The sequence below is a fragment of the Phasianus colchicus genome, chromosome 4 (assembly GCF_987193195.1).
Source record: "Phasianus colchicus chromosome 4, bPhaCol1.hap1.1, whole genome shotgun sequence".
Classification (NCBI taxonomy): Eukaryota; Metazoa; Chordata; class Aves; order Galliformes; family Phasianidae; genus Phasianus; species Phasianus colchicus.
This window is the reverse complement of record NC_143439.1, coordinates 5,147,625-5,175,160: the sequence shown is the minus strand read 5'-3', so window position 1 is coordinate 5,175,160 and position 27,536 is coordinate 5,147,625. Positions and strand designations below refer to the sequence as shown.

Genomic DNA, 27,536 nt, shown 5'->3' with positions numbered 1-27,536 from the left:
AACATAGCCTGCTGCAGGAAGGGAAGTGCAATTGTGAGGGGTAAACTCATGCGTTGTCCTTTATCACTGGACAACTGTGCACTGATTGACTTAATGTGGAGAGCACCTAGTTTTGCTGTGAGGTCTGGTTTGAGATGGAAATGTGTGATTCCTGATGCTGACCAAGCTTTAAAAGACAATTTGAATTTGTCTTTTGATGTCCTTTTAAACTTTCGGTTTCTTTTGCAGTTTTGGATAAGGAATAAAGATGCAGAAACTGCTTCTAAAATAAATGCTTGTCACAATAATCTTTTTTTATGATATATATTTTTTTTAATCTCTGGCTTTGATTTTATGGTAGCATTGAATTCCAGATTGAAACCAGCTAATGGATTTCACAGAGAAAAGGCATAGTTACTATGGCTACACAGCACCCTGAAAGCTTAAAAGGACAAAGGATAAATGAATACGGTAGGGGCTGCTTAGCCATTTCTGGAATAGATTCTAATAATTTAAAGGCTTTTATAGTCTTTCAGACATCGTCAGAGAAAGCAAGATGTTAATCCTTAAAGATTTCACTTTTTATTCTTAGTTTAGATCATTACTTTTGAAGTAGCGTATTTGAAAACTATTTTTCAAAACGTTCCCATCTTCCAGCCAGTTATACAGTTCACATGTATCTGTTGCATGTAATGAAGCTTGCTACTCCTTATGGTTTTATCACTGATATTTTTTTTTACTATGGTACATTAAAATTAGTTGAAATCCAATCTTCCTGTGAAAAAGCAAAACAGAGTAATTGAGGCTTGATGAAAACACGGAGCAATGTACTTATGATGTGCACTCTAATTTTGGCTAAAATACTTGTCTTAAAGGTCAATTTATCAGAAAACAAGAGAAACAGTAAGTTGTACATAGTACAGGATAATAAAACACATGTTAACTCCATGCAATTGAGGAATTAAGTTATTTTAGCATTCCCTTGGTGGCTGATGACAAGTCACTGAACTGTTACTTGGTTTTGCTCAAGAAATAAACTGTGGGTGGAAGTTGTCAATAATTGCAGGCAGTGTTCTTTGGTAGTACAAAATCACTGGGAAGGTGGCAGGTAACCTTAGCTAAGTAATATTTTGCAGGCTGAGAGCTTTTGGATTTCTTTAATCTGCCCAGCAATGTTTGCATGTATTAATAAAGCCAATGGGACTTTCAGTGTATGCAGCAGATGAGTGGTTGGAGTGGTCCTCCTGTTGCAGATCTCTTCAGTGGTCTGTAGAAATGCCAGATTTGCTATATAGTACATAGTATTATTTATGTTCAAGATAGGCAGTAAGCCTTTCCGTGAAAGAACATCAGAACTCCAGTACAGAAGGAAATCATTGGGAAGACCAGAGATCTGTATTATCTTTGGTGGTTGAGTCACCATCCCTGGATGTGTTTAAAAACCATTTGGACGTGGTGCTCAAGGACATGATTTAGCAGAGGGTTGTTAGAGTTGGGGTAGGATGGTTAGGTTGTGGTTGGACTCGGTGATCTTAAAGGTCTTTTCCAACCTGAGTGATTCTGTGATTAATCTGTAAAGTCTGTTTGGTTCAAACTCAAAGATGAGCAAACGAGAATGTCTGGGGAAAACTGAGAATAACACCAGTAAATGTATAGGTGAAAAGAATACATACTTAAAAATGTTGTGAGAGTTTGATCCTGTTGTTTGGTTTTGAGATTGCATAAACGTATGCGGGGTATTTTTAAAGTAGCTCCAAGTTATAAAATACGGAACAATGATGTGGAAATGACCCATGATTACAGTTTCACTCACCAGAGGGCCTGTTCCTTGCTGCTCCTGATCTTTTTGGGTCAACACAAAGTACAAGTATTAGACCTTAGGAAAATTCTCCCATTGTGAAAGCTGTAAATTAATGAATTCAACAAATCTGTTATAGTTTCACCATAAATGCACAGAATCCTTGTACTCAAAACTAATTTATGATATTTACTGTTGGGTTTTTTTTGAGTTTTTCAAAAGAGCTTCACTTAAAAATCAATCTATATGCTTACTCCTACTTAAAATTGAGCAGGGTTTCTCTAGGTAGCTTCTCTGTTGAAATTTCAGCTATTCATGGGAAATTACTGTATTTAATTTACATGAAAACGTATCGCAGAAATTTCATTTTTATTCCTTTGACCACTGTAAGCATGACGATGAAAAAATTTGGATCACTGGCAGTTTGTAGATAATGCTTTCTGTCCATCTCAGAGTAGGCAGACTTTGTGAGCTTTTCATTCTAAAACTTACATCCAGCACAGTGTATTCTTACTCTTTAAATCTTTAAATCTTATGCGTCATTTGCTTTTCTATAGCAAATCTTTACCTTACATAAGGTAAAGATTCTGAAATTTTAATCGAGAAAATACTAGCAACAGGTCATCAGTTGTTTTGTCTCCTGCCCCTGCCAAATATGGCTGAAAGATCATTCTGTTCAAAAATGGCACGATAATGCAGAACAAAACCCCTAATTGCGGGGGTTATGTTCATGGGTATTTCTTTCATTCATGTGTGCTTTTTCTTTGGTGAAAGACTCAATTTATTTCTTGTTTAGTTAAGTACTGCAGGAAAAAAAAGACAGTGCTTGAAATTCAGAAGTGGATCAGTTAGAGTGCTTCAGCGGAAGACTGGGACTGTGATATTTGATGTTGCCATGGGAAACTGCTTTGTGAGAACATTTGCAGAGCAGATGGACCAAGATAGATAAAACAGATACAGGTATTGACTAGAGATTGTGTAACGTTCTGTGAAACAACAGGAAAACATGAGCTGAAATCTGTGTAACATAGTTCCTTGATTCATCTTTCTTTTAATGGATATACTGCTAGCTAAAATTTGAAAACGCAGCTCTTTATAGCAAACTCACTGTGTTTTCCTTTAAATGGGATAGTATATTTTCATGGTATTTTACCTTATGCCATTGAATTGAAACAGCTGCCTGATGCGAATAGTTCAGCAGTGAAGGTTTCTCAAAGTTTTGGGCTGTTTAATGTGTCAAAGAAAATGGCAGGATTTATTTGCCCCATCTTCTGTTATATGCAAAAACAATTGCATCCTAACTTTATGCTGTTGCACTTCCTTTTGGACAAGCCTCTGAAGTTACATCAGTACACAAACACGATGGAATGGAAAAACTTTGTTTTTCAGATGTTAGGATTTTGATAGCTTAACATACTCTTAGCTATTGAGAGCTCTTCTGTATCCAAGCTTTATTTCCTTGTTAATAAATAAATAAGTAAAACGAATACCCATCCTGTTTAAAAGTAAAATGTGTTTGAAATTGTTGGGTGCAGCATTGGTTTCCCTAGCAACGTGATACCTGTGGTACCCAAAGATACCCATGTGATGGCATACATGCAGTGTGCTTTTGTAAGGGTACATATGTGCAGGAATACTCTGTTGATCTGACATATATTCTTTGTTCTCTCTGGCAATGAATGAAATGGTCACGTGCTATTTCATTCTTCTGTCAGAAAAATAGGTAGAGAATTTGGAATATATTTAGTAGCTATATCTTTTCATAAACTGAAAGGCAGACTTGTAAAAAAAAAAAATCTGAAAAAAATAAAACCTGTTCTCTTGAGAATTTATGATTTCACTTGCTGAAGGATTTTTTTGTAAATAATACAAAATTATATGTATAAATACATATATACTTCTAAGCTTTAATGTATCTCTTCTTCTATTCTTGATGAGTTATAAAGCTTACTCCATGGGTTGATTTCTGCACACGTGTTGAAGCTCTTCTTTGGGTTATGCAAACAGGAACCTGTGACTGCACAACTATCAGTGTTTTTCATCAGTGATTTCATTAGGAAATACCATGCCACTGCATACTGTATAGTTGATTCATATTTCTAGAGTGTATCTTAAAGAAATCTTTTGAGAGTCGTAAGAGAAATGGCCTCAAGTTGCACTAGGGTAAGTTTAGGTGGGATATCAGGAAAAACTTCTTTACAGAAAGGGTTGTTAAGCACTGGAATAGGCTCCCCAGGGGGGTGGTTGAGTCACCATCCCTGGGTGTGTTTAAAACCCGTTTGGATGTGGTGCTCAGGGACAGGATTTAGCAGAACGTTGTTAGAGTTCGGGTAGGATGGTTAGGTTGTGGTTGGACTCCATGATCTTTAAGGTCTTTCCCAACCTGAGTGATTCTATGATTCTGTTTCTTATAATTAAGCGTTTATAGTTATGCTATTGCATGTAGGCTTTTTAAAGTACTTATTTTTGTTTTCTGCACAATTAACATTAATGGACAGGTCCTTCAGACAGTTGTTTGATCATGCTGGTTTTCCAGAAGAGAAGTAGGAGAGCTTTCCCAACATTTCTACCTGGTAGGCATTTCCCTAAGTACATGTGTGCACTCATGCTTGTCTGGAAGAACTGAGAGAGAAAACTGCCACAGCCATGTAGTCAGCATTTGCTGCTTTACTGATCTCTCCTGACATCATTGTCTCATGTATAAGCAGCCTTTCCATGACACCCAAACTCCTAGAAACAAGCCATCTTCTCCAGGCCACAAGTTGGAGGCCAGCTGGGGATCTCAGTATGGAGTTGTCTGCTCCTGTATGACGTGTGTTTGTTTGGGTGCAAATATGTGTAAAAACATTGCTAGTGAACTAATTATGTATTTTGGTCTTTTTGTTTTATTAAGCTTTATTTATACTTCAATAATGCTTTGCAAGCACTATATATAAATGTCTGTAAAAAGGCTTTTTCTACCATTATGGTTAATAAATGGAAGCTGCTGTGCTCAGGAGGATCAAGAATAGTCTCACATCAGTTTGAGAGTCTACAGAAATACAAGTGAGAACCAATATCCAGCGTAGGAAATGATAAATATTAAGACTATTGTTCAAGTCCAGTGTTAGAATTATTTGTATGTAGGTTGCTTGGAAGGGTATTGCTCCCTATTGATTTCTTTGAAAACTACAACAGATACAAAGAGCACAGTGTGATAGAGCAAATTCTCAGCTCCAAAGTACTATCTTTCAACATAGTCATCACCATTAGCTGTGCATTTTTCACCAGCAATGAACAAGAGCCTACATGCCACATTCTTACAGAATCACACCACGCACTCACTGCTTCACTGGGCTCACATTTACTGTTTGGTCTCCATCAGTGTTCAACAGGTGTCAGTGAGTGTCTGTGGGTGCCATTTTTTCTTCATGGAGGAATTCAGAGGCACTCATTTGCTTCACGCTCCCATATCAGAAACCATTTTGTCAGACTGTCCCTCTGCTGTCATCTGTCACATCAACATGTAATGGAGGGAAGGTTCAACCTCTGCTGCTGTACCATCTGCCTCTGGCATCGTGGGCCAACGTAATAAAATTGGAGGCATTACTTTCAGATCAGCCCTTATATGATCTGAAAGACACTGGTATTAAAATTTTTTCCAGAATTTCACAGCATGATTTAAGCCTCTTTGTATACGTTATATAGTATTTCAACATCATACAGCTAGTTTCATGTGACTTGTTTCTATTTATTCTAGGAAATGAAACCAGGAAGTAATGTGAAGGGCCATGTGAAGCTCCTGCATAGCAGAAATTTGCTAAGAGATTGCTTTACCTGTAAGTTCTACTTTTCTGTTGTTAAATGCTAAGTTATATTCACGTTTCTGGAAAAAAAAAAAAAAACCCCAACAGATTTATTTTGGCATTTTGACTTGCAGCTTGATTGTGAAGAAAACCCAGCCCAAATGCCTTGTGTTGAATCCGTGCTGTTATTAATTGACTGCATTTTAGCTATTTCAGCATAGAGCAAACAGACACATTTTTTCTGTTAAGATTTTGGATGGAACGATTAATTTTTTCATGTTTTATCATTACAGATTATGCTTGCAGTGTAATATATGCTAGGCTGTAGTAGCTTAGTTTTCAGGAACTCCAAATGAAAGATAGAAAATATCCAAATTTGTATGAAAGCATGAAAAAATTGCCTGTGCAGATAGGCGCCTGTGCTTCTGAAATGGTCTTATTTTCCAGAGTTATTAAATGACATGATAGCACCACTTCCAGTCTTGCTATTTGTAGAAATGAGTTTTCTTTGAGCTGTGGAGAAATCATTTAATTCTATATACATTGCTTAACAAAATTCACTTAAGAATGTAAACTTTTGTTTTCATCTTGAGTTCAGTTGTCCACGTAAAAGTATTTATTATGTATGAGAGAAGTGAACTTGGCCTCTCAACACTACTGCAAGGAAAACATTAGAAATTCCATTTTACACACAAAAAAAACCAAAAGCATTTGACTGACTGGATTTTTGCAGATTGATGTATCTTTCGGCAGAGCTGAGAACAGGATTCAGAAGCTCTTAGTCTCAATCAGGAGTTATTATTCAAAAATAAATGATGCCATTGGGAAGTGTGATGGTTCATGCCGAAAAAGCACATCTTGAAGGAAATTGAGAGTTCACAGAAAAAAGTTTGCAATCTGGAATTGAAATAGTATGTTAATTATCACCATTGTTTATGTAATTATTATAATTTAACTAAGCATAATCTAATTAACAAGTTCTTAAGAACTGTGGGAGGGAAAGTATTAACTGATAGTGCTTCAGAATTGGTAATGTCTATTTTATACTTCAAAAACAACTGCCTTAATTTTTTTTTTTAATCTAGCACTCCCTTTGAAAGTAGTGGCAGCTCCTACAGCTGGGGGCAGTGTGTAGGGAGTTTAGTTTAACATAACCTGCAACTAAACTGAAACTTGCAAATTCTAGTCTTCCACAAGTCAAATTTTTTATGAAGTATCAGAAATGTTTTGATATTTGCATATAATTTTCTTGAAAAGAATTCCTGTCTTAGTGTGTCTTTGTTGTTCTGATATAACCGTTGAAAGAACCACAAATTAAATGCAGATGCAAAGATTTCTGTTAGAAATTAGAATCTGAATTCTGCTTTTTTGTGTGTTGTAAAGTAAAAAATGAACGTTATTTTCTTCATTCTGATAGTATTCACACAGTGCTGGCAAATTTCAGCAATTAGTCCTCTGTTATCTTAAGTATATTGACATTTGAAGGATGTTCCTTGGTTTCATTCAGGAATCTGGAGGGGATATTCCAGGACATTTCTAGGAAACTTTTCATGATTAAGTCAGTGAAGAGAGAAGGGAAACTGCTGCTCTGATCATGCTGCCTTAATAACTGAATTTGTCTAATTTTCAGTGTTGTTCACTAGATTGAATTGCTTAGCACTTCTTGGGCAAGTGGATTTCCTGCGTCTTAACTGTAGCCTTAAAAACAAGCAAACTGAAAAGAGATGAAATAGAGTTAAAATTTACGTGCTTTACTTCAACCTCTCTTTTAAATTCCTTTATTCATCTCTTCACATCTGTCTAAGAAATGCAGGTATTTCATACGTGTATACATGTAGGTGTGCATCAATTATTTGATATAATGCAAATGCATTTCAATGATTTTTTTTTTTTAATATGCAATCTTTTACAAGATAGCTGTTGGGAGATACTAAATGTAGAAACAGCCTTTTTCTCTAGCAGCATATTACTGTTCATTACAGTGTATTCCGATTGCTTAAATGTGTGACTGTTCTGTTACTTTCTAGTCAGTGTCGTGGAAAAGAGATGTTAGAGCTGAACCACTGATGGGGTGTGTGTGCTGATTTATTAGCTGAGCAGTTTTTCTCATTCTGCTTTTCTTAGCTTTGCAGACGTGGAAGTAACATCAGCTTCTTATTCATGCTTTAGGTTTTGTCTTGAGCTTTCTATGCCCTCAACCTCACTTTTCAGAGTAGCCTGTGTGTGTTACAGGTTGAACCATTCAAGTTAGGTGATGTGAATCTGAGCTTTAGGAACTTGTCACAGAAGGGAAAAGAATCTGGCTACTGAGTAAACAGAATAACAATCATTTTCTCATTTCAAACATTAGTTGTTTGTTACTATATAGTGATTGAGAGCTCTGAGGTCTGGATGGAGACCCAGCAATATGCAAGCAGACATATTTTCTTCTCTGCCTTAAGAACTATCTACTCTTACCAAATGCTGTGAACTGGTGTGTGTTATGATTGAATCATCACGTGCACAAAATTCTAACAGATATGAGCATTCCTAAATTAGAACAAAGGTACTGTAGTCCTGAACTTCATTACCGTTGCTTTTGCTGTTACACAAACCATTCTCCTCTGGGTATAACTTCACTTCAGCAGGAGTGTTGAAGGTATTTGTACACTTAATGTAAAGATCCTTCATATGATACTTCATTATGTGGAGTTGCAGGTTTCTTTGAAGACCAGGGATTTGAGAATTACAGGGGGCTGCAGTGTGGCTAAGGATGGCAAAAAACAAGCCTGTACTCCTTATTCACATGGGCAAAGGAACTGTATTTTGTAGGAAGTGCTGCTACAGCTTGTAGCAGCTGTACCTGCTGTACTGGAAAGGTAATAGTCCTTAGTCCTTGGCACTAGTGGCCGTTTCTCTATCTCTAATCTGCACCCTTAGTGCTTGTGCTGATGCCTGGGAAGATTGAGCAAAGGCTACACTCCATCTCCTTGCCGGCGCACTGATATACTCTTCTGTGCAGATGGATTTTATTTAGGCATTACAGAAAGGAGGATGTACTTCTGCTTCTGATATATTTAGAATCATAGAATCACTCAGGTTGGAAAAGACCTTAAAGATGATCGAGTCCAACCACAACCTAACCATCCTACCCTCACCCTAACAACCCTTATCTAAATCCTGTCCCTGAGCACCACGTCCAAATGGTTTTTAAACACATCCAGGGATGGTGATTGCTTAACAACCCTTTCTGTAAAGAAGTGTTTCCTCACATCCAACCTAAACCTCCCCTGGCACAACTTGAGGCCATTTCCCTTCTCCCTGTCACCAGTGAGAAGAGACCCGCTCTCTCGCTGTAAGCACACTTCAGATATTGGAAGAGAGCAATAAGGTCTCCCCTCAGCCTCCTCTTCCCCAGACTGAACAGCCCCAGTTCCTTCAGTCTCTCCTCATAGCCCATATTCTCCAAGCCCTTCACCAGCCTTGTAGCCCTTTTTTGGACCTGCTCCAGCACCTCCATGACCTTTCTGTACTTTTGTATTGAAATGCTGTCAGGAACTTAATTTCTTCAAAAATTGTCTATTTGTGCAATTCTGACCGTGGGCAGTTAAAATGCTAAAGATGTTGTTGAGAATTTCTGCAGACAATTCATGCTGAATAACCCAAACAGGAAGAAGCTTGTAAACAACGATTAGATAAATGCACTAGCAGTTTTCTAAGATAGACATCAGTCAATACAGAGTTTTTGTTAAGCTTTGGACATACCGTTTTCATTAAGTCTGCCTGCTTTGACAGCATGAGGAAGACTGGGAAGAAGAGGAAAATGGTTCTAGAGACTGACTGTTGATTTAATAAGGGCCAAATAAAAAAAAGTAATTATGTAGTTTCTGTTTGGAATAACTTCTTACTGGTACTACAGGCAGGCCAGAAGGAATAGCGTTGCTTATTTAATCAATTAAATCTTGCTTGGATTGCTGTAGATAAGCAATTCTGGTTCAGTTTTCTTTGAATTCTCTTTTGACTTGGTTGTCAATAAGTTAATGAAGCTATGGCAGCACTCTGTATTTTCGCAGATGGCTGGACTGGTTTATTTCAAGTCCTTCTATACATCTCTATCTCAGTGCTAAATCTGTTCACTTCTTGTTAAAGAAATTGTGAACAATCTCACACAGGCATGTCTCAAAGCAGCATCTATGTGGCTTTGTACTCAAGGCTGCAACTGATTCTGGAATTCATGTATTCAACCATCATATTGATATCAACAGAGAAAAGTCAACATGGGGGAAAGGAAAAAAGGGTATTATGTATTCTGAGCACAAGTTGCTGGAAGAGAGAGAAATTGAACATTATGAAACACGAGGTAGTTCCAAGTTCTTTGTCTTAAGTCTTTTTGCCAGGAATAATGCCATAATAGCTGTTAATTGTGATACTGATTAAAGTATTTATCATACATTTATTGTATCTGGTAGTAACCCAAATGAGTTAATCAGTATTGTAGAACTGCCTTTCATTAAATACAGACGAGTAACAATATAACTTACTGATATTGTAGAACACAGTGGTAATTATTTCATTATGATCACTTTTGTAGCTGTTATATTTTAATTCCAAAGGAAATTTCCATAATTCCTGTTAATGCTAGTTGATGAACAAATAAGAAAACAATCTTTTTCTACCTTGCCTCACCCTCAGCTGGGTCTTCTATGTTTAGCCAGTGATTATTTGTCCTTTGAAATATTAAATCTTTCGATATCTTAACAAGCTATATGTAAAATAAATAGTAGCACAGAGTGTGCTTGTATTTGCTTGTAGAAACATGGCAATTTCTGAATATGACAGCCATTCATTTTGATAGAACTTTAAGAGCCCAAATGTTCTGGTTACGTAGACGACATTATAAATCATTGCTGTCCTTGAAAGGCACCTTTTCTGATGCAAGAAGAGTTCGTCATTTTCTCTATATATCTCTGTTCCTGGATCTCTGGAGCACGTGGATTTCCCCCCCTATTCTTCATGCCTTGTGAAAAAAGGTTTGAAACACCTCTTCTTGTTTCCACTGAGCATACAGGATTGGCTCGCTTATTTGGAGGTCTTGAGGAGGTATCAAAATGAGTAGACAGAATTGAAATCATATATGATAGTAGTGAAGAGTTGACTAGAAGATTGTGGTAGATATTTACTGCAGAAGATTGTGAGTCCCTGAGAGTATATTAATTTCAAGGAGTGTCTGCACAGCTCTGATCAAGGTTTCAGTAGTTGCTAGAGATGAATCTTCCTCTGCTCTCCCCATGCCTTCCTTTTATCTTTCTCAGCTAAACTTGGATTTGAACTTCAATCTCATGTGCTACCCGACTTATGCTTTTGTGTCAGCTACTGTGAATGTATTCTGGGTGACAGCAGTTTTAATTATAGCGTTTTTGCATACTGTAATCATCTTCCTGATTGTAAGCTAGAACAAGGGTATCCTGCAGCATAGAGAGAATAAAATAACTGCAGAGTTCTTCCATTCTTTGCATTTTTTTTTTTTTTTTAAATAAAGGATATACTGAGGAAAATAAGTTGGTATTCCTAAACTGATGATACTAGGAAATACCTGTTCCTGGTGTTGCTTGTTAAATTACTCTGCTGAGATATAATTTCATGCCTTGTTAGAATCAGGTGGACACAACTACAGTTTGCTGAAGGTGAAATAATGGCACAGGCTTAGAAAAAAAAAGCTTGTATTATTTAAGATGTTTGATACCAAATTTCCACCAGTAGAATTGAAAACAACAGTCAAGAGAAACGTTCTGCAATTTCAGTGGGATGATGTGAGACAGAAGCATCAGTGTGACTGAGTAAAAATATTTTAGTCTTCGGGTCAGCATGCGGCTTTGCTTGAGATGTAAACTTCCTACACCTCATGTAGTGTCAGAATGCACATACTGTTATTAAATCAGTGCTGGTGAGGTTATGAACAGCATTTGTGAGCCACTAGCCATAGCTTCATCAGCTTCTGAACATAAGGAAAGCTGGAGAACTGCAGCCTGCCTAGCCAATTGGTGATTACCAGGCATGTTCTTTCCTCCTGCTTCACTGTTCTGCTGCAAAGTGAAAAGAACTCAGGTTGAGCTGTTATTGTTTTTGGACTCAGACATGTACTAGAATAGCAGTAATCCTTAGTGCATTCATTCTCATGCATCAGCCAGGGTTCTTGATGCAAATGTTTCTGCTTGTGGTGCTAAATACATACAGCACTTTGCGAATGTTCCTCCTGCATCGTGAGATGCTCAAGTTGGGGCAGTGGATGTGAGGGGAGGAGAAGAAAGTTCATCTCAGATTTAAATAATACAATGCTGAAGGGAGGTTTTTCTAAGTTTCTAAGCTACAAATGCAGGGATAGAAATGACATTTGTCCCTCTTTAGCTTTTAGCTGAGGTTTATGTCTGAGAGGTTCCCTGATTTTCCAGCATTGTAGCAGCTGTTTTCTTCCTATATGTTGATGTGGCGCAAAAGCATTGTGTCTTGTTATTCTGAAGGCAGTTTTGTGGATGCCAGTCTTAGGAAATAGATTTCTACTTGGAGCCCACAATGCCATTGACTTTCCTTGCCTTGCACAAAGCCCACAGGGATAATTATGAGCATTTCCTTAATGTAATGGGCCAAGAACTTCACAGTTTTTCTGGGCCGATTGATGAAAGAATGATCTAAAGGATATTTCTGCTGCCACTAATGTAGTTTCCTGGAGAAAGTATAATTTCTTGGCTTTAACTTGAATGGGAGAGGCAAATCCTTGCTCTGTAGCTATTTTTGCTGTAGCCTATTAAAAAACAAAATAACAAACAAAACTGCACTGCATGAGTCAGAAGAATTTACTAGCTTGAAATCAGAATGTTCAGAGGTGCTTTTGCTCCACAAATAACTAGTTCTCCATGAATATTGGGTCTATGTGGCTGGAATCTTTTCTGATTCTTTTGTGCGTGCATTGTAAAAACACTGCTTTTCATCTGTGCAGTAATCTGTGGTGGGTGGCTGGTACTTTCAGATTCTGTACTTGTCAGATTTTAATGTAGCATGGGGTTTTTTTTTTGTACAGGTCTTTGTAATATTTCAAAGTGACCATGACTATGAACAGAAGGCTTATTTAAGCAGAAAATAAGCTAAAGAAGAGCATGTGAAATAACTGTTCAGCTGACGAGAGGGCAGTGTAAATACCAATGTTTCTTGTATATGTTTTTAATTTTGTGATCCATCACTGTAAGCAGTCAATAATCTAGAAATAAATTGGCACAACTATTCTCTTTTGTTGCCCGCAGCTTTCTTTCAACCATGAAATATTAACTATTAGCAACCTTTTTTCCCCTTGAGTAGCCCAGCAACACATATAATACATATTATATAGAGCTAGGCAGAAGATCTTGAGAAAGCAAGGGTTTGTGCAATATTGCCATCTCCTAATCTGAGATAGCACAGTCCCAGGCCTTCCTTCCCACGTCCTATACATGTACAAATGCAGCTGAAGGTCTGAACTTCGAGGGTGTGGTGTTTGTGATAGAGGATTAAATTCTGATAGAACTTTCCTACAGTGATGATTCCTTTATAACATGAAGGTCTGCTGTGTCATTTAAAACTACTGGAAATTACAGAATGAAAAAGTGACGTCTTGGGTGGCGGGGAAGAGGGCAGATGAGAAATGCCTTGAGCAAATGTCAGGTAAAGTCTTGCTCAAGCAGGTTACTGAGAGGACAGAGTGTCAGGCAAACCTGCCAGCTCTGTTTAACTGGAGCTGAGTATCTGAAATAGAGAAGACTTAGCACAGAAGAAGAATTTTTTAAAGAAAGAAACAAACTAAAAGGAAGTCACTTTTTTCTTCTGAAAAAACCCTCTGATTTTCAGTTTTTTTAACAGCTGACATAAAACAGTTTTCTAAGTTGTGGGTCACCGTGAGCAGTAGTTCTGTTGTATTTCAGATATGTGTTTCAGTACATCTGTAGTGATATTTCATAATTATTAATTGGACTGGTACTGTGTTAAAATCTTGGAAACATGCGGATGTGAAACCATACAGATGAGCGTATTCATAACCACTAATCATTAATAATTACTGTTTTATTATCTCTCAAAAGTCCGTCTAGGACCCAAATTTGGATTTTGCTAGTATTTCCTAGAAACTCTGCTTTTAACTGAGTGTGTAGTCATTTGCTGACTCATAATATCATTGTGGCCTTCACTGCAACCTGCAACTGAGTTCTTTTATGTTTTATGAGAATTCCATCTTTCTAAAAGTTATGATTTGCAGTTTTATTGAATACGCTTTTGCTTTCCTGTTTTTCAACCTGACAAATTTCATCTGCTTTTCTCTGTGTCATTCACTGATTTATTTGTTTTTTTATTCTTTATTCTTCTCTTCCAATTAAATGACCTGTCCTTCTCATCTGTATTTCTACAGATGAAAGTTTTGTAGCTTCTAACTTTGTAAGTGAACCTGACAGGTTGGGAGAGTTCATAGAGAGTGAGAGCATGACAGACTTTTTGTTTCATTTGAGATTTTAGCATAATTTTTGCCCATTCATCTTCTCTAGTCTCCCTTCCTTCTGTTCATTATGCAGAGCTTTGATGTGATCCTGTTAGGTTGTATCTACAGTACGCATTAATGTGATTCATACTGTGGTCTGCCTTGGTTGTGGCAATAAAAATACCCCAATACCTATGATTAACTGTGGTCTCTGAATGGAAGAAGACTGCTGTTTGCAGACGTAAGTTGAGCACTGTTATTATTGCAAGAAGTGGGAGGTGGAAAGGGTTGTAAATATTCTAATTTGCTAACTGTGACACGCATATAAAGAAATAGTCTTTTCCTGTGGGAGTGCCTGCTGTCTGAATGTACAAAGCATGCATGGGCTGAAAGTCGGGTTTTACTGCTGTGACATTTCTTTTGAACATATAAACTTTTTTCCTCCATCCATTTATCTCTTGTGTCACGATTGAAAGAATGTTTCTTGAAAAGTAGCTTGTAAGGAAAATTGCAATGGAGTGGTGATTCACTGCAGAGAAATCATAACGGGTGGCTCTTGGAAGCAGACAGTCATACATGTGTGGTACGCAGTCATCCAGCTTGTTGGGTAAACTGGTCTGTGTAATTCAAAGGAGAATCCTTACAGCTTTTTGTTTCCCATCATTTACCCCTAAAGACTTGTGCTCAGGGGGTGGTGAGGAATTTCAGCACTTCTCTAAAGGAAACAGTTCCCAAAATTGCAGCTGTAGGGCACCTGTGGATCTTATCTAAAAACAGATTTGTACCTGTTTTTAGCTGAACCTGGGAGTGGGCTTCCTGCAGCAGGAAAGGGAAAAGTTTGTCTTTGCAATATGAATGTAATGAAAGTCTTGACCCAGTGCCACTAATAGCTGTGCCTTTGGTGCCACTAGTAGCTGCACCTTGGTTGACCCAATCTCATGGCACTGCACTTTTAAGTTAGTAGCTCAGCCCCGTCTCCAGGCTGTGAATATGATTTCATTCTATGCTGAGCAATAGCAGAGAACAAAACTGCTTCATTCATTTCTTTGTGTCACAAAGGCTCTGGTTTCTAGTATTTCTGGTAAATGCATGTTACTGTATTGTTATTATAGGTCGTCTTCTCTGTGGTGTTGCTTCAGGTTTCCTTAGTACCAGCAAGGACTGTTTACTTTTTCTTGGGTGTAAGAGATGAGAATTTCAGTGGGATAAGAGTAACGGCTTTTCATTTCAGTTGGTTGAAACTCATTGGTTACATTGGAAAAAGCCAGTATGATGAAATGTGGGTTATAAAGTATCTTGATAGGCAGCTGAGGGTTATTAGAGGAGGTGAGCAAGAGATAACTAGGATAAAATTCTAAAAGCTATTAAGAAATAGATTTTCTTTTTGAAGTAAATGATTCTTTAAGTATCATATCAGTGCAAAGTTTATCAACGGATGATTAGAAAAAATAATAATCAGAACAGGATGTGCCTTGTTAGTTTTTGTGAATACTTAAAGGATACAGTCTTTGTTCAAGATGCTTTGAGATGCATCCCTCTGCAAAATACTGAAATGTTGTGCATGCATCCTTACCTGACGGACTTCACTAATGGCCCCACTCCACTCCAGACTACTGTTTGAGTGAAATGGAGATTTGGCTAATGTTAGGAATCATTTGGTTTCAGAAGTATGGTTTTAGATTTCTGGTACTCTGAACGAATTGGTTTGTTGATGTCACGAAGCATGTTTGATATCTGATGTATCGTTTGTTTTTTTTTATGGTAAGACCAAAATTGAACTTAATAATGAGGAAAGCTCAATTGAAAAGGAGTCAAGAAAATCTTCCAAGGATATTTGGAAAGCAATAATGCTTTTTTTTTAGTTTTTCTTTTTTTTTAATACTACAGCTAGCATCTATTTCTCATTTGGTACTTATTAAATGAACACAGTATCATCTAATATTGTCCAAAGCCTTTGTTCATTTCAGTCAATGGATTTACCTAGGCAGTTACAAATATTTTCCACTGGTATATTCAAGGCTTTAAAATGATCACTTATGTATATTCCTCATTAGTCAAAGCACCACACACTGAAGAAACAGGTTTTTCACACATTAACTGGAGTCCCTGTGATGTGGTCTGTATGTAGTGTCTACTTTGAGACAGAAGACGTTCCTGTGTGTTTGCCATACTGAGTACCATAATGATAACTATGATACTCTGCTTGCAGAATTTATTAACAGAAAATGGCTGCAAGTTCATAGTGTAAACGATCTTGATATGGGCAGCCTTCCTTAGTTTCTCACTGAAAAAGAAGTTTTCAGCAAAAAAAGGAAGAAGGGAAAAACGGTGAAAACAGGGAAAAAGGTTGTCAAAAGTCCTATAAAAATGACTATTTCCTGTGATTTTGTTTTTAAGTCCATGTTTCCTAGTGGCAGCTGTTTCTGAGTGCATCCTCACTGCGTAAGAGGCATGTGACGCATCTTTCTAGGCAGTGATCTTGTTTATATCTCCAGCAGTAACTTCCAGATCACAGGAGTGGAAAGCTGGGAATGATTTCATGGAATCATAGAATGGTTTGGGTTGGAAGGGCCCTTTAAGATCACCTAGTTCCAACTCCCCTGCTATAGGCAGGGACACCTCCTACTACACCAGGTTGCTCACAGCTTCGTCCAGCCTGGCCTTGAATGCCTTCAGGGGGGGATCATCCACAACCTCACTGGGCAACTTGTTCCAGTATACTGCACCCTCGCAGTAAAGAATATCTAATATCGTAATATCTAGTCTAAATCTACCCTTTTCCCCTCATCCTGTCACTACCTATCTATCTAAAAAGTCCCTCCGCAGCTTTACTGTAGGCCTCTTCAGGTCCTGGAAGGCTGCTATAAGGCCCCCAGAGCCTTCTCTTTTCCAGGCTGAAGAGCCCCAGCTCTTTCCACCTGTCCTCGTAGCAGAGGCATTCCATTCTTTGGGTCATTATTATGTCCCTTCTCTGGACATGCTTTAACTATGTATTGGGGACACTGCAACTGGACACAATACTCCAGGTGTCTCACAAGAGCAGAGCAGAGGTGCAGAATCACCTCCCTCGACCTGCTGGTCACACTTCTTTTGATGCAACCCAGGATACGGTTGGTCTCTGTGCATGACCAATCTGGTGGCCTTATATGATGGAGTGATGGCATCGGTGGACAGGGGAAGGGCAGTGGATGTTATCTATCTAGACACAGTCAAAGAGTTGTGATTAATGGTTCTGTGTCAGGGTGGAGGCCGGTCACAATCCCTCAGGGGTCGGTCTTGGGACTGGTGCTCTTCAGCATCTTCATCAATGACACAGATGATGGCACTGAGTGCACCCTCAGCAAGTTTGCAGATGACACCAAGCTGAGCGGTGCAGTCGATACATTGGAGGGAAGGGAAGCCATCCAGATGACCTGGACAGGCTGGAGAAGTGTGCCCATGTGAAACTAATGAGGTTCAACAAGGCCAAGTGCAAGGTGTTGCACTTGGGCCAGGGCAATCCCAGGTGTTTATATGGGGCTGGGTGAAGAACCCCTTGAGAGCAGCCCTGTGGAGAAGGACTTGGGGGTCCTGGTGGACGAGAAGCTGGACATGAGCCAGCAGTGTGCGCTTGCAGCCTGGAAGGCAGCTGTGTTCTGGGACGCATTAAAAAGGGGTGGCCAGCAGGGAGAGGGAGGTGATTGTCCCCGGCTCTTGTGAGGCCCCATCTGCAGCACTGTGTCCAGGCCTGGGGCCCTCAGTACAAAAAGATGCAGAACTCTTGGAGCGGATCCAGAGGAGGGCACTGAGATGATCAGAGGGCTGGAGAAGCTCTCCTATGAGGAAAGGTTGAGGGAACTGGGCTTGTTTAGCTTGGAGAAGAGAAGGTTCCGGGGAGACCTCATTGTGGCCTTCCAGTACCTGAAGGGAGCGTATAAACAGGCTGTTTTTGAGGGTGGGTAGTGATAGGACAAGGGGGAATGGTTTTAAACTGAGACAAGGGAGGTTTAGATTGGATGTTAGGAGGAAGTTTTTCACACAGAGGGTGGTGAGGCACTGGAACAGGTTGCCCAAGGAGGCTGTGGATGCCCATCCCTGGAGGCATTCAAGGCCAGGCTGGATGTGGCTCTGGGCAGCCTGGTCTGCTGGTTGGTGACCCTGCACATAGCAGGGGGGTTGAAACTGGATGATCATTGTGGTCCTTTTCAACCCAGGCTGTCCTGTGATTCTGTGATTGTTAGCTTATGTTGAATCTTTCATCAACTCAGCCCCCAAATCCTTCTACTCAGGGCTACTCTCAAACCATTCTCCGCCCAATCTGTATTTGTGCTTGGGGTTGCCCCTACCAAACTGCAGGACCTTGCACATGGCCTTGTTGAACTTCATGAAGTTGTCATGGGCCCACCTGTCCAGCCTGTCCAGGTCCCTCTGGATAGCATCCCTTCCCTTTAGCATGTCAGCTGCACCACTCAACTTGTTGGAGTCTGCAAAGTTGCTGAGTGTGCACTCGATCCCACTGTCAGTTTCCACTGTCCAGCTTCATATTTCTACTCAGCCCTGATACTGTTATTGTGAGCTACTGGAAAACAACCTTATTTTCTTGGAGGTGGATTTTCCTTTGCGTAATATAAGTGGTATCATAGCCATTGTTACTGTGTGGAAATCACTCTTCTACTTTAATTTGAAGGACTGTTAATTTCAAGCTATTCTTTAAGGATGTTGTCATCTTACACTGACTTGTGAAGAAGGACAAATTTAGCCTGCAATGAACATAAAATGTTCATGTGAAGAAAACAATCTTAAGAATTTTGTTTTCTGTTGTCTTATTCTATCTACTAATTGCTTCCTGACCAGAGACTTCAGAGGTTTTTATAAGTGTTATTTCGTACCCTAGATTCCTAGTGAGTCTTAGAACTGCTCTGCTGTGTGATAATGACTAAGGTGGCAAGTTATTATACATTATAAAATAACCTATTTAAAGGACGTGCTGTGAAGAAACTCGGAAAGGGGGATAAGCTGGTCCATCTCACTTGCTTTAATACAATCTTGAAAATGAATTTCAATAGCTGTTTTCAAGCCAGAGATTGACAAATCTTACCCTTCTTAAATTAAAATTCTTGATGACCACTTCTAACTGCCTTATAAAAAGCAATTTTTCATTGAGATGCTATGCTTTTTTGTCTAAAAGTGTTCTTTGGTAAGATGTCTTCAGAAAGTGTAGTGGATAGCAGCTTTTTTCCTGATTGATCTGGGCAAATGATGAAAAATCCTGCTCAGCAAAGACAAAGCAGCTGAGCAGGGAAGCTTGCCTCTCTGGAGTGCTTAGTAAAACTTAAAGAATGTGACTTCTCAGGTTGGTTTTTGTCCTAGTGCTGAAGTACTGGTGTAATTATAGAGCAAAGTGGTTTTCTTGTACTGTCCTCATGCAGGAGTTCACAATAAAAACAATACTTTCATATGTTATTGAAGAGCATTTAGTTTTTCATTGCATCTTGAAAGAAAAATGAATGTAGTAATTTAACTTTGTCTGTGAAAGCAAATGTCCAGGTAGAGGTAAGATAAAGTGTAATTAAATTACTCTTGCAATGTTTAGGAAGCCGATAATGGGTACGCGAACAAATAATGCAACTTAAGTCTGTTTGCCCCTAGTGGTTGGAGAGCTGTGTGGAGGAAAAGGACATGGAGCTGTTAGTCAGCAGCCAGCTGAATATGAGCCAGCAGTGTGCACAGATGGCCAGTGAGACCAGTGGCGTCCTGGCTTGTATCGGAAACAGTGCAGACAGCAGGAGCAGGGAGGTAATCAGCACTCTGTACTCAGCACTGATAAGGGCACACCTCAAGTACTGTGCTCATTTTTTGGCCCTACAAGAAAGCCATCGAGGCCCTGGAGCATGTCCAGAGTAGGGTAACGGAGCTGTGCTTGGTCTGGAGCACAGGCCTTCTGGGGAATGGCTGAGGGAACTGGGATTGTTCAGTCTGGAGGAGGCTTGGGGGAAACCTTGTTCTCTACTATGACCCGAAAGGAGCCTCTTGTCCCAGGTAACAACAATAGGACAAGAGGCAATGACCTCAAGTTGCTGGGCATTTTAGGTTGGATATGAGGAAAAATGTTTTTTCTCAGAAAGAGGCAGTGACACAGGCTGCCCAAGGAGGGGACAGTGGAGTCACCATCTCTGGAGGTGTTCAAGAACCATGGAGATGTGGTACCTAGTGACATGGTTTAGTGGGCGTGGTAGTAGTGATGGATTGATGGTTGGACTAGATGATCGGAGAGATCTTTTCCATGCTTAACGGTTCTGTGATGTATGGGGACGAGTGTTTAAGGTGCATAATCTGCAGAAATATCCGGGCAGAGTTGTGGAGAGTTGTCTGACTATTTATGTTGAGAGGTACTTTTACTTTAGGAAGTAATCTTACTGTTCTTCTTCTATGTCCCCCTGCCCATGCTCAAATTGTTGGATCTCTGACTCCATAAGTAAGTAACAGACTCTTGCAGAACTCTTGGTTACCTGACAGTAAACACCATATGATAACCTGAGTAGTTCCTACTTCAGTGTGCCTTTTCAGAAAATGCTAACAGATCTGATAATAACATCACATCAGAAAAACATCAAGTCAGGAAAAGCTTGAGGAATTTGTTTTCTGAATCTGGATCCCCTAAAATTAAAAATGAAACAACTCTGTTATGGCCTTAAACTCATGCAGTCTTGCAGTGTTCGTCTAAAAGTAACAAATAATTACAGTTATGTAAATATCATAAAATTTAAATTGTATTAGAACTTAATATTGCTCATGTGGCTTAGCTTTTGGTATATATTTATAACACTTATGTAAAACTGACATTACCATCTTTGGCTTGTCATTTATAATGCTTTGAAATTTTGTTTTTCTGGAGAACATAAAGAGAAAAGGAGAAGAAAAGGCTTGTGTATGTCAGCATGTGTAGTAGAATGCCTCTAGTGTGTGTTTCTATTTGCAGTTATCTTATTTAATCAGAAATGTTTTGCATTTGTTAAAGAAACAACCTTTTCTGTTTTCATTAGACTTCTCAGGCATGTAGAGTTTCAGCCGGGGAAATGTGCTTTGTTTTGAACTCAGTCAGCAGCCCTTAGAAAAACTGTTTAATTAACTTTTTGCCAATGTCAATATAATTCTATTATCCTCCGAAGGCTGGATGAGCTCCCTCTGGTGGCTCATTTGCATTGAAGTTCTTGGCTTTACTTACGGATCTGTTTACTCAGGCGAACAAGGCTGCTGACCCTATGTATCAGTCAGGCATCAGTTCCTTGTGGGCTTACTTTTTAATTGAAAAACATCAGTAATTTCCTTACATAATGAAACACCAGCATTTAAATTCGCAGCAGTTTCAATTTGTTAGCAAAGGAAATGAAGAGATAGTGGGTAACAAAGTAAGCAAATAATACTGAATTTATCTCCTTCAAAGTATAAATTGCGTAGTAGGCAGCGATAATTTAGGAATGGTACTGACTTATGCTGGGTCAGTTTAGTCTTAAATTTATGAAATATTTGGATATTAAAGACAGTTTTTCAAGAATACGAAGTCCACGTTTTAAAAATTATTTAATCCTGTACCTGAACTACAATTAGATGTGAAATGAATCTCAGTTTTAGAACTTATTTAATCTGTTTCATAGCATTAAAGAGAAGCATAATACATCTCACTTGCATGCAGTTGTTTTAAGATGATGAAGCTAGGAGGTTTTGTGGGTCAGAAACACCAGTGAGTTCAAAGTGAATTTTCCACCTCTGTAATGTAAATTTCCACAGGTCTTTTTGAACTCTGTGCTGTTCTAATTTAATGGTGTCCTTATCATAATGGAATGAGTTATCCTCTCTCAGAAGCAGCAGGAGAAGCCTCAAAGCCAGACAACATGCAGGCTGGACATAAGGGTGAAAACTTCCTCATATAGAAGATTTCTTTTATTGAACTATTTTCAATAAAAGCTGATTATGGAATAGAATATCAAAAACAGAAAGGGAAATGATGGTTTTTGTAATATGAACATTTAGTCAGAGTTAAAACTCTATCCAGGCATTTCTGAAGGAGGACTGGAGGAAGGGGCCACTGCAAAGTGGGAACAGGAGAGAAATGACAATATTTTTAGTTTATAAGAAATAAATATGAAATAAAGGAAGAAATGCAGAATAATAAGCAGTAAGCACCTGTGGGAAGTTGACAAAATATAAAAGGTGTTCTCAATGAATATTCTTTTGAATTTTATCTTGCATTTTCAAGTCCCTTGAGCATTCCAGTACCTGAAGTTGACAAAGCAGCTAACGCTCAGCAAATATGAGTATCTAAAAGTAAACTTTTAATATTTACACCGTTGTCCTATCTAGATTCTCAGGGTCTTTCCATAGTGCACTGGCCCTGTGTCAAGCGATAGCTTTGAATCTTGGCCAAGAACTTAAGTCCAAGCATAACCCAACAACTCAGTGGGCACTTGCCAGACAGCTAGGCTTGTGTGTGCAACTGCACAGCATGATATGCAGAGTTCTACATTTTCACTGTGGCAAAACCAGGACTGGTTTTGGTAATGGTTATGTAATGTCATACAATAAGATTTTATTAAATAACATCATCTTTATTTTTATACTGCTAAGGCTCACTGTTGTTCCTAGGGAGAGCTGTGGTTGTGAGGTCAGTGTTCATCGTGAAGTTGAAGCTACCTGAACTGGAGCACCTATGGACATAGATACAAGTTTGCTGCTGCAAGTTAGGTCTGTCTGTAGTGAGTTACCTGTGGTGAGTAAGTACACATCACTGCAGTATAAGTAGCTTCTTGAGTGCTGCTTATTTTATGATGTACGTTGATTAAGGAAGTAGCCTCCCATTCAGAGTACAGCTTTGTCATTTAACTTTTTCTGTTTGTTTTTATGAGGTGTGGTTACATATAGGCAGATATCTCAAGTTGTTACTATACTCTGTGAAAGTGATAGGCTGTTTAGACAGCTGGCACTTTGGAGAACTTCTGTGCTACTTTTCCCTTGTTTCCAGTTTCATGGGATCGCTGTGGTGTGATGAGGGAATAGTGTGCTTTGTTTTATTTACGTAAGATAAACTTAGTGCTAACACTGTATTGGAGGCATCTATTTGAAAGGTTTTTCTGTTTGACAGTAAAAATCAGTTATTGTTTTTAATTCAGCTATCAAGCAGACAAAAATAATTGATTTTAAGAGCCAGGGGCAACATCTGATTCAATTTACCATTGTTCTGTCGTTTCATACCTCACTTTCATTAACTCTAACCTGCAGTTGCAGCCTATGTAAACTTTCTGATACTTTAGTTACAGGGTGCTTACAGAGCATTTTGGAATAAGAAGCATCCCAGAAATGTATGAAGACTGCTGTGTGTCTTTTGAGGAGTCTCAAAATTTATGTGCATTTTGCTTTTAGTACATTTTTGATGTATTGCTATTAACTGGAAAGATTTCTGCAGCGAGTCCTGTCAATTTGTTGAATACTGTTCCTGTACTGTGTTGCCCTTACCTTTTACATTATTTTCCACAACCACTGTACATACTTAAAGAAAAAAATGTAAGTGATGAATATATTTGCAAACACAAGCCCTGACAAATAGAAATGTAGGAACCTCTGAAAGGCAAACATCCAGAACTTGTTCCCTGCAAAGCAGCAGAGATGGGACAGTCTCAGCTGCTCCTTTTGATATTAACATTTGGAGTCATATATTTTCTGTGCTGATGTGTGAGAGCAATTGGCAGGCTGTGGTGGTCCTGAGGGAGGTTGGTATGCTATGATATGTTACTGAAGATATGTTGCTTGCAGTGAATGTCATTTGAAGGTGTCTGCCTTTAGCTTAGCAACGATAGGAGGCAAAGACAAAAGTGAATCTTTTTAGTCCTTAATTCCCCTTGTTTATGGCCCCGCTCTCTTGTTACTGCTTACTGCCATATACATTTTTATTTCCCTTAGTGTAATCTACAGTGTAATTTGAACTGTTCCTGGTCATAATTGCCAAAGTATAATAAATGAATGCATGCTCCTGTTAAAAACTGAAGCCATCTGCAGCCCTTCAGGACCAAAAGCATGTAAATCTTTATGAAAGTCATGGGGTACCACCAGTTCTTTAGTGCAAGCACTTACTGAATTTCTAATGTGAGTTTTCTAAGTGCATTTATGCTCTTCTTCTCAAACTTATTTACAGGAAACTGCACTGATAGAGTAACTTCTGTTTAATTGCTAGAATTCTAACATCAGATATATTTCACCCTGGCAGCAGTCTGCTGGTTTGTTTGCTTCAACAGGCATATGTTAATGATCCAGTCTCTTCTCAGCTGTTCTTCCTTGATTTGCTTTTTGACATTTGTGTCCATGTTTGCCATGTTCTTCTTTGTTGAAGAAAAAGACCCATGCTTAGTAATGCTGGCAGTGAAATGATGTGCAGTAACGTGCGGTGTCATACATACTAACATAGAAAAAATATCCAATCACATTGATTTGTTTTAGTGAATTGCTTCTTTAATACTTTCAGTACACCCGTATTCATACTGCATCAAGTGTTACTTGCCAGCACTTAATTCAGTTATGAACCTAAAGGTGGACTGGAGGGAAAGCTAGGTAGGGGTCTGGTAACATTATGGCTACATTCAAGTCTAGGCATATCAACTCAATATAGGATTTGAAAAGTGACTTCTGATATGACATCTCACAACCATTTGATGTTCTAACTTGCACAGAAGACAATTTCTATTCACCTTGTTTAAACAACTTCTAAATTGTGCTTTTTATGAGGCTTCACTTGAACAAGAGTTCTGCTTGAAGCTCTCATTCCTGAGGCATCTCTGCTGGAAGCCTGCACACAGTGTGATGGTTAAGGCATACTGGTCAGACAGCAGAGAAGAACGAGTCTTCCCGTTCAGGAAAATCAGAACAATTAAAAATAATCTCCTCAGCTTTATTGCACTAAAGATATCTTTCATGTTTGCCCTAATTCCAGGATTAACTTTGCACTGCAGTGGATTTTAACTTCTGTTTTCATTCTTTTTAACTCTGAGGGATGGCAGAAGATCTAAGGCAGTTTTTCATTGATCTAAAAATTTCATTTGGTTCTGATGGGATGTAATTTGAAGATGCTGTGAAGCCCAAGGGGTTGGTTTACATTGGTCTTGTTTTGTCTGGTTTTAGATACCTGCTGCCTGCATCCTTAATCTAGGTGATAGAAACTTTTGCTCGTGACAGAACTTCATCCCAGCTGATTGTTATCTAGTGTAGGTATCTACTTCCACAGGTACTGTGATGGTCAGACCTGCTCCTCTGTACCTAGGGTGCAAATGTGGGACAGACTGAAAGGTACAACAGGTACCCTGCATAAAATTTTCTAATAAAGGTGAGATTCTTTTCTTTCTTCTCTCAAAATTTAATGTAAGAGAGAAATTGCTGTTTTGAGGGAGGGGGAAACCACACTAATTCTTTGTGAGTGAAAGTGGTTTCCTTTCTGTCTCTTTCTTTCTAGTATAACAGTAAATTTTAAACTGATCATACACGTAGAGATCACAGAATTTTGAATTTTCTATGAAACAGAAAAGAAAAATATTCTGTTTAGAGAATGTTATTGGAAATACTTATATTTGTGTGGGTTTAGTATGATTGCATTCTGGTATGTAAGCTTAATTCATAGGTGTGTGCTGATAGAGTGCTGTTAGGCTGTAGCAAGGTTCTTTTTGTTAATGTGCCTCTTCTGGTAGATTGTCATTTGATGGTTGGACTAGATGATGTTGGTGGGTGTTGCTGCTAGATATCAAAACAATAGTCTAAGTTTCTACCTTCTCTTACATCTTGCATTCATAGCCAGTGTTTTTTTATTAGTTATATGGAGTCTACCGTTCCAACATCTAAGGACTTCTATGTCTACAATTTTTCTTCTTTAATTCAGCATAACTTTTGACTTAAAGACTGTATAGGGACTTAGTGATGACAGATTCCTTCTCTCCTTGTTCCTTGTGTCACCAAGATTTGACCGTGAGTCACAATTGATCAGATTCTCTTCTTAATCCACTGTAGCACACTTGTGTGAATGAGTATGGTGAGAAGATTGTGATGAAGTTAGAAATAAACTGTGTGTGTAGGACTTGCATTCTGGTCTGGTTTTGTCTGATTCTTACAGAATTGAGGTGTTTTTTGTTTTTTTTTGGTTGTTTATAGATAGTATACCCAGACTGGTCATCATGGGAAATGAGTGCAAGTTGCCATCTTTTTTCAGAAGACAAGATGTGTGAGGAGCAGCTCTGAGGTCCTTGGGTTTGCTCAGCCCAGAGCACAAGAGCACAGGGCACATGGGCAGCACTGAGCTCTGCTCTCTGCTGACATTGACAGCACCTGAGGGAATGGGATGGAGCTTCATCAGGGGAGAATGAGGCTGGGTGATAGGAAGATCATATATGTATTAACATCTGATGCAAAGGCTTTGGATTTTCTGATTCTTTATGGTGTTACATGAAGAAGCAGAGAGTTAACACAAAACTGGAGCATTGAACAGAAAAAATGATCCTGGCCCCAGCTCTGCCATTGACTTTATGATATGCTTTTTGGATATGTCCCATGTCTTCCAATAGCTTTCTTAATCTCGAAGCAGTGGTGATCTTCACATTTATACACAAAGAGGTTGGCAGCCTGGTTGTTTTGGGCTCGTTTTAACACTCTGGATGAGAGTCTTCTGGGTGGCAAGTACAATATTTGGCATACGAACAGTGTGGACAGTGTCATGTTAACTTGTTGAAATCTTGATATGGTGAGGGAATGTAATGAATGGAACAGTTTAAGCAGAATGCAAGCATGGATTTGCTCAATAAAGAGGCATATTTCTGCCTCTAGGTCAGATTTATTTTTTCTGTAGCTGTTAATGGCATAGTTAGGTTCATTGGGAGGGAAAGGGGCCACGAGACTTAGTAATTTTAAAAAGAACTAAGCACATCACACCCTTTAAGGTCTTTATTCTGACTAACTCAGAAAGACATAGATGAGATTACAGAGATTACTGCCTAACCTACAAATCTGATTTGAACCTCACGTTTAGATGATTTAAAATGGAGAATTATTGGCACAGTATTAAAAGGCAGGTTGACTTTTTAAAACTTTGCTAGGTGTGGAAACACACTAACAGAAAGCTCGTTTTGATGCCTCAACATGCCTAGTTTCCTACCAGCGATTTTATCACAGAGGTAGGTGATTAGCATGACAAAGCAGAGCCAGGTTCAAGGATTCTTAATCCACTTGTTCCTCGGAGGGAAGAAAGGAGTTTATCTGTAGCTTTAAAACTTTTTGTTACGCTAAGGAGAAGTTTCATTTACATTATAGTGCAGTTTCAGATTAATAGTTAAACCTTATGAGTCTGGGCTATGACATTTCTTGTTTTTGTATGCTATCAAAGGTACAGTTGCTTTGATAAGTGGGTACTTTTATTTTCTTCCACCCTGATCTATATTTAAAATTCAGTAAAATCTCCCTGTGCTAGCATGCATTCAGACTAACTTGGATGTTAACT

The 27,536-nt window shown here is 38.7% G+C and overlaps 1 protein-coding gene across 9 annotated transcripts in view; it reads left to right on the top strand.

Moving 5' to 3' along the window:
- The window catches only part of MARCHF1 (membrane associated ring-CH-type finger 1), a 337,967-nt gene that overhangs the window by 186,776 nt on the left and 123,655 nt on the right, over nt 1-27,536 (top strand). For 8 of the 9 annotated variants that reach the window (XM_090138475.1, XM_090138480.1, XM_090138482.1 and 5 more), the window contains one exon: nt 5,517-5,595. The exons of the other annotated variant lie outside the window; for it this stretch is intronic. The gene's annotated coding sequence lies outside the window, so the exon portion shown is untranslated. The remainder of the gene's footprint in view (nt 1-5,516; nt 5,596-27,536) is intronic. 9 annotated transcript variants of the gene reach the window in all.